Source organism: Micromys minutus (assembly GCF_963924665.1).
Source record: "Micromys minutus genome assembly, chromosome: 10".
Classification (NCBI taxonomy): Eukaryota; Metazoa; Chordata; class Mammalia; order Rodentia; family Muridae; genus Micromys; species Micromys minutus.
In genome coordinates, this window is record NC_137979.1 from 61,513,359 (window position 1) to 61,519,723 (window position 6,365).

Genomic DNA, 6,365 nt, shown 5'->3' on the forward strand with positions numbered 1-6,365 from the left:
ATCCATGGGCATCTACATGCACACATACATTCATACAGTTAAAAATAAGATCTTTTTAAAAATATGTAGTTTAGCTGGACATGGTGCCATAATCCTGAAATACCAGAACTTGGGAAGAGGTTTTAAAAAATCCAGGAATTCAAGGCTATCTTCAGCTACATACCAAATTCAAGGCCAGCCTGGGCTACTTAAGTCTCGAAAACAAACAAACAAGTAAATACACAAATAAATGCAGTTTACCAGTGCTTGACTCCAAGATCTTTCACTTAAGAGGTCAAAAGCCAGTGGGGGAGGGGTGGTGCATGCCACTCAGGTAGAGATAGGCAGATCTCTTGAGTTTGAAGCCAGCCTGGTCTATGGAGCAAATTCCGGGACAGCCAGGAACTGATCAAACCTATTTCCATAATCCCAGGATTTCTGAACTGAATGCCATTCCGTGAGTAAGGTGCTTTTGGCATCATGCCTGACTATCTGAGTTGGATCCCCCAGGACACACATGATGGAGGTAGAGAACTGACTCCTGCAAGTTTTCCTTTCACCTCCATGAGCGTGTGTGCCGCACTACCCCAAATGAATAAGTGAAGTTAAAAAAAAAAAAAGATTCCTGAGACAGGTATGATAATACACACTTAGTGTCAACCCTAGAACATGGGAGGCTGAGGCAGAAAGATCACAAGTTCTAGGCCAACCTGAGGTATGTAATAGAAAAAGTGGCCTGCAGGTGGTGGTGGCACTCAAGAGGTAGGCAGGTGAATCTCTGGGTTTGAGGCCAGCCTGGTCTATAAAGTGAGTTCCAGGAAAGCCAGGGCTACACAGAGAAACCCTGTCAAACAAAACAACAAGCAAACAAAACAAGACAGAGCTGAGCACTTATTGCTCTTTCAGAGGAGCTAGACTGGATTCCCAGCACCCACATGGGTTTACAACCTCCGTCACTCCTATCGGGGATAGGTGAATGAATCTGATGCACTTTTTGACTGGCCAGAACATTTCATGCATGTGGTGCACAGACAGACACACAGAAAAAAACACCCATACACATAAAGTTAAAATTAGTCAAAAAGAAAAAGTTAGGCACAGTGCTTCATACTTGCAATCCCAGCACTTGGAGGCTGAAGCAGGATCTCTGAGTTAGGGGCCAGCTTTAACCATGTATTGAGTTCTTGGGCTTGGGTGAGCTCCGGTCTCAGGAAACAGATTGGGGGAGGGGGGAGGTATTGGCTCTCCTTGGCTTGGAGAGTATTTTAAAAGCGGTCCACATACTTTACCCTGGAAGTGGTGAGAAGCCATTTGGAAAGTGAAACCACATCCTGGCCCAAATCCCTTGCCAAGAAACTCTGTAAGCAGCATCCAGCACAAAGCCTGCCAGAGAATTTTGGTTTCTCCTTTCACAGACGATAAACGTTTCGTACAGGGAACAGCATTTCCTTTCTTGCCTCTTTCAGTTCACCCAAACCCACCTTCACATGCTTAGGAAGAAAGGCAGCTGCGGCGCTCATCTGTCTTCTTGGTGTGCCTAGCCTCTTACTAAAATGCAAAGTGTATCTGGGGTTGTGGACACAGGGGAATGCTTGTGTTCCTCCTGTGCAATGGCTACTTTAGCGACCTACAAGTCCAAACGCGTTTTGGCTCGTATCACATCAAAGAACTTCTGCTATCTCCTATGCATTCTGTCGCAGTTTCCCAGACGGGGGTACATTTTCTAGGGGCGACTTATAAAGGCCAAAGTGTCCCAGAATAACGTCACGTCTTCACATATTCAACCAACTTCCTGAAGGCATTTTAAAACTCGCGAGCCTGCCCCTCAGCCAAGCGGGCGCCAGGCCAGGCTTGGTGCCCCTCAATGTTCCATCCCCCGCGCGCCCATCCCATCTGGACTCAGGCACAGCAGGGCTTCTCCCTAGTCCATGGGGGCCCTGTTAAATGCCGTCCTTTCAGAAACACGGCCACAGAAATCCAGCCCAACCAGAGCCCTGGGCTCCGACTCCACTCAGTCCGCTAGGTTCCGCCAGGCCTACCACCTCTGCGCCGGCGACATTCCCACCTCGCCCGCCTCCGACCTCAAATAGAAAGTGGCATGGAGGATTCTAGGAACTGTAGTCTGCCGCCCGTTCACTAGCGGGCCGAATCACGGGAGGTGCGGGGAAGGACTACATCTCCCAGCATGCCTCGCAGCGGAGGCAAGGCGTCAGTTGGATACTCCGCGAGTCGCTAGGAGCTGTCCTAACGTCACTCCCGTGAAACGCAGGAAAAGCATCTCCCAACTATGTGCAAGCGAGTTCCTCAAGCTCGGAGGGCTAATTGGTGACCATGATCTTCTTCTTGGTCAATCATAAGGTCAAAGCTGCTCAGAAAACCCAGAACCATCAACAAAGGCACACAGTGGACGTGCCACTCCGAAAATCATAGCATTTGTAACCTAGGCTGGACCTAGACTGTAAATTTTTCTAGGTCAAAACTGGCTGTAGCACAAAATTGAGGCCAGCTACATAGTAGTGTCTCAGAACTACACTTAACACACTTTCTTAGGTGCAGTCCGAAGAAAGAGTAAATAGGTCTTTAGCCAGAAGCATGGTGGTGGCTCTGCCAACACAGATGCTCCAAATCTCTACAGATTTAAATTTTGTTTTATATGTGCCGGTGTTTAAATGAAATCCACCCTCCATTGCACCTGCGCCAAATCTTTCCATAGCCTTTTCCCTCCCAACTTCATGGAGAATAACTCTGCCTCGAGTATGTACACAGGTACACTGGAACACGGGCTCTCTAACGGGGAGAATTCTTCGTGTGTGGGTGTGGGGGCGGGGAGCACTTGCTCTCCCATCAGCCATCAATTGCCAATAGCTCCTCAGCTAGCGGTGATACTATGTAAGCCTCTCCTCAACCACATTGAAAGCTTGGCAAGCTTGGTTTTCAAAGATCAGTCAGCCACTGAGAGCTCCTGTGTGCCGCAACCCTGTCACGTTTGAAACGCACTGTTGTGAGGGAATTCCCCATTACCTTTGCCCAACTTTGATAAAGATCCCTGACCTTGGTGTGTGTGCATGGGTGTGTGTGTGTGCATGTGATGGTCCATTCAGGACTGCATTTTCATAGTGTCTTACTCTCTGCACATCGATCAGTTGTCTCTGTATTAACTGCCATCTATTGCAAAATGAAGCTTTTAATGAAGTTAACCCAAATTTAAATGGTTAAACCAAACTGCAGTAGAATCTAGCAATTTGCAACCACTAAAAAACTAGTTTATAACCAAAAATATAGTTTGTTGTATTTTTACCACCATAGACTATAGGACTGTTAAAAAAGCTTAGTAAACTGTCTGTCCTGGTGGTGCATGCCTTTAATCCCAGCACTCAGGAAGCAGAGGCAGGTGGATCTCTGTGAATTCAAGGCCAGCCTGATCTACAGAGTGGGTTCCAGGACTTCTAGGGCTATATAGAGATACCTGTTGTCTTAGTTAGGGTTTGTATTGCTGTGATGAACCACCATGACTAAAAAGCAAAATTGAGGAGAAAAAGGGCTTTTTTTTTTTTTTTTTTTTGGCTTACACTTCCATATTGCTGTTCATTATTGAAGGATGCTAAGACAGGAACTCTCAAACAGGGCAGGAACCTGGAGGCAGGAGCTGATGCAGAAACCATGGAGGGGTGCTACTTACTGGCTTGCTTCCCATGGCTTTCTCAGCCTGCTTTCTTATAGAATCTGGGACCACCAGCCCGTGCATGGCACCATTCACCATGGGCTGGACCCTCCACCATTAATCACTAATTGAGAAAATGCCTTACAGCTGGATCTCATGGCGGCATTTCCTCATCTGAGGCTCCTTCCTCTCTGACTCCAGCTTGTGTCAAGTTGATACACAAAACTGGCCAACCCACCTGTCTTAGAAGAGGGAAAGGAAGAGGAGGAGGAGAATAATCTTGTACACAGTTTGTAAGTGGAAAATGTTAGATTCAGCAGAAAGGGACCGTACAATGGTCAGAAAGCTAATCAATCAGTGTTGCATAAAAGGAACACAGGTTATCTCAGGTGTACCACAGACCAAACACAGGAGAGTGTTAGGACTGATAACTGAGACTCTTCAGGAGGGAAAAGTTAAGTTCCCACAAACTGAATCCCGAATCTTTCAAGTCCCTGGCCACAGCCTCGGACCAGATCTTGTCAAGTCTGCCCCTAAGCAAGGAAAAGAAATTGCAAATCCTTTCATAGGGCCTCTGGGAAGACTTCCTCTGGGTTAGATGATGAGTTAAGACAGAGCTTGGACAAGACCTCTAAACTGTTACAGGCCCCAAGATCTTAGTACAAGTGACTCCATGATAGGGGTACCATTCAGGCTGTAAAACTCAGTGAGCATACAGCACCACCTGCCAACACTAAAATAAAGACCTACTCCATCAAAGTCCACAGAGTGCTGGGAAAGTTTCAATGTACTAACCTTGCTTTTTTGGATTCTTGTAGTTCTGCTTCTGACTGTTCTTAACTGAAGTCTATCAGTCCAGAACATGGTTTGTGTGCTTAAAAGTTCATTCTGAGAAAGGCTCAGGGCTACATTAGGATCCCAAACACCCAGTGGAGTTGCCAGCCAGCTAATAAGGACTTTCTATTGGCTTAAGCCCATGTTTGAGCAGTCTTCTCTGGTGGACAGATGACACTAACCCCAAATGTTCCCATCTATATGTCCTGGTCTCCTAATCCTTCCCTTTTGAGGAAATCTGTCACTGAGGAAGCCGCTGGTCCTATACCTAATCCATTTTCTGCTTAGATATCTTAGGTGATGAATTTATAAAGTACTAGGCTGAAGTTGAAAGTTGTACCATGAAGGAAGGCCAGAAATTACCACAAAAACATGAAGCTGGGTGGTGAGCACATGCCTCTAATCCCAGTCCTTGGACGGCGGCGGACAGCCAGGGCGACATAGAGAAACCATGTCTCAAAAAACCAAAACCAAGAACCCCACTATGACTTTTAGAGTCTTAGGGTCTAGGAAGCACTGCAGGTTCTAAGCACTGTGAAACTATAGAGAAGCCTGCAGGCATAACAATAAGCAAAGCACCCAAGCTGATTAATCCAGAAGGTGAAAACCAAGGGGCCTTGTGAAGCTAGTGTTAGCTTAACAGAATCTAGAAACATCTGGAAGTCTGGTCTGGGTATGCCCGGAGGGAACTGCCAATGGATGTGGGAGACTTTTCTTAAGTGGGTGGGCCCATTCCTGGGCAGGATATTCTGTTGTGGAGAGAGCTGAGCAACAGCATTTGGTTTCTTCCTTACCATGTGTGTGCAGTGGCCTTAGAGGCCAGCTAGAAGAGGGTCTCAGATCCTAGGAACTAGAGTTGCCCATACTGGGGGACTAGCAACTCTGTGACTCCAGTTCCGGGGGGTCCATCATGCTCTCTGGCCTCCAAGAACACTGAACATGTAGTGCACAAATTACATGAAGGCAAAACAACCAGCTCTGGCTGCTTGGAACTTAGTCCGTAAACATGGCTGGCCTCAAGTTCACACATCTACCTGTCTCTGCCCTCACACTTTTACTTTTAAAGCAGAACTCAGTGTTTAGTGTGAGCTGGTTCTGTGGTGTAGACCCCCTCTTCAGCCCTGCTAAGAACCAAGGCCTATGCATCTGGATACGTTGGGTGGGTTCACACAGCAGATGCTAACATTCACCTCCGAATACAGTATTTAAATTCAGAAATAAATCTACATGGAGCAGCCAAGATTCAGTCATTTAAATTTATTTATTTTCTAGATTATGAATTACTGTCCATAGAAACCCAGACCAGGTGACATGATACCTACAGTCAATCTTTGGGGATTATCAGTCATTCCAGGAGAAAGGTTAAGGTTTGTGTCAACAAACATGATGTTTTTAATTTTATGTCAGACGTCAACATCATTTCCACTACATTTATGCTGTGTGCTCCGAACTGCTCTAAAAGAACTGTTCTTACATTGCAAGTGCCACAGATACAGACTTAGTGGGTTTCAGTGATCTCCCTACTGTGCTTTTACGAACAAAGAGTTCCAATTAGGCTGGCATGTTGGCGCGCACCTGCAACGCCAGCATTTGGGAGACCGAGGATCAGAGTTCAAGGCCACTCTGGACCTTGTCTCAAGGGAAAAAAAAATCACCACACACACAAAAAAAAAAAAACTGCATACACTCACATACCACAAAAGGTACATATCCCTATACACACATACCACAAAAGGTATGTATTCTACCTTTAAACTCAGAATGATTACAGAGGCGGCGCTGCATCTGAAGGGACTGTTTCACCACCTTATAAGGCTGCCAGCGGCTTACCACAAACGCCACTCAGCGAGAAAAAACTCCCCACAGCCGGCTTCAGTATCTCCTCAACCAA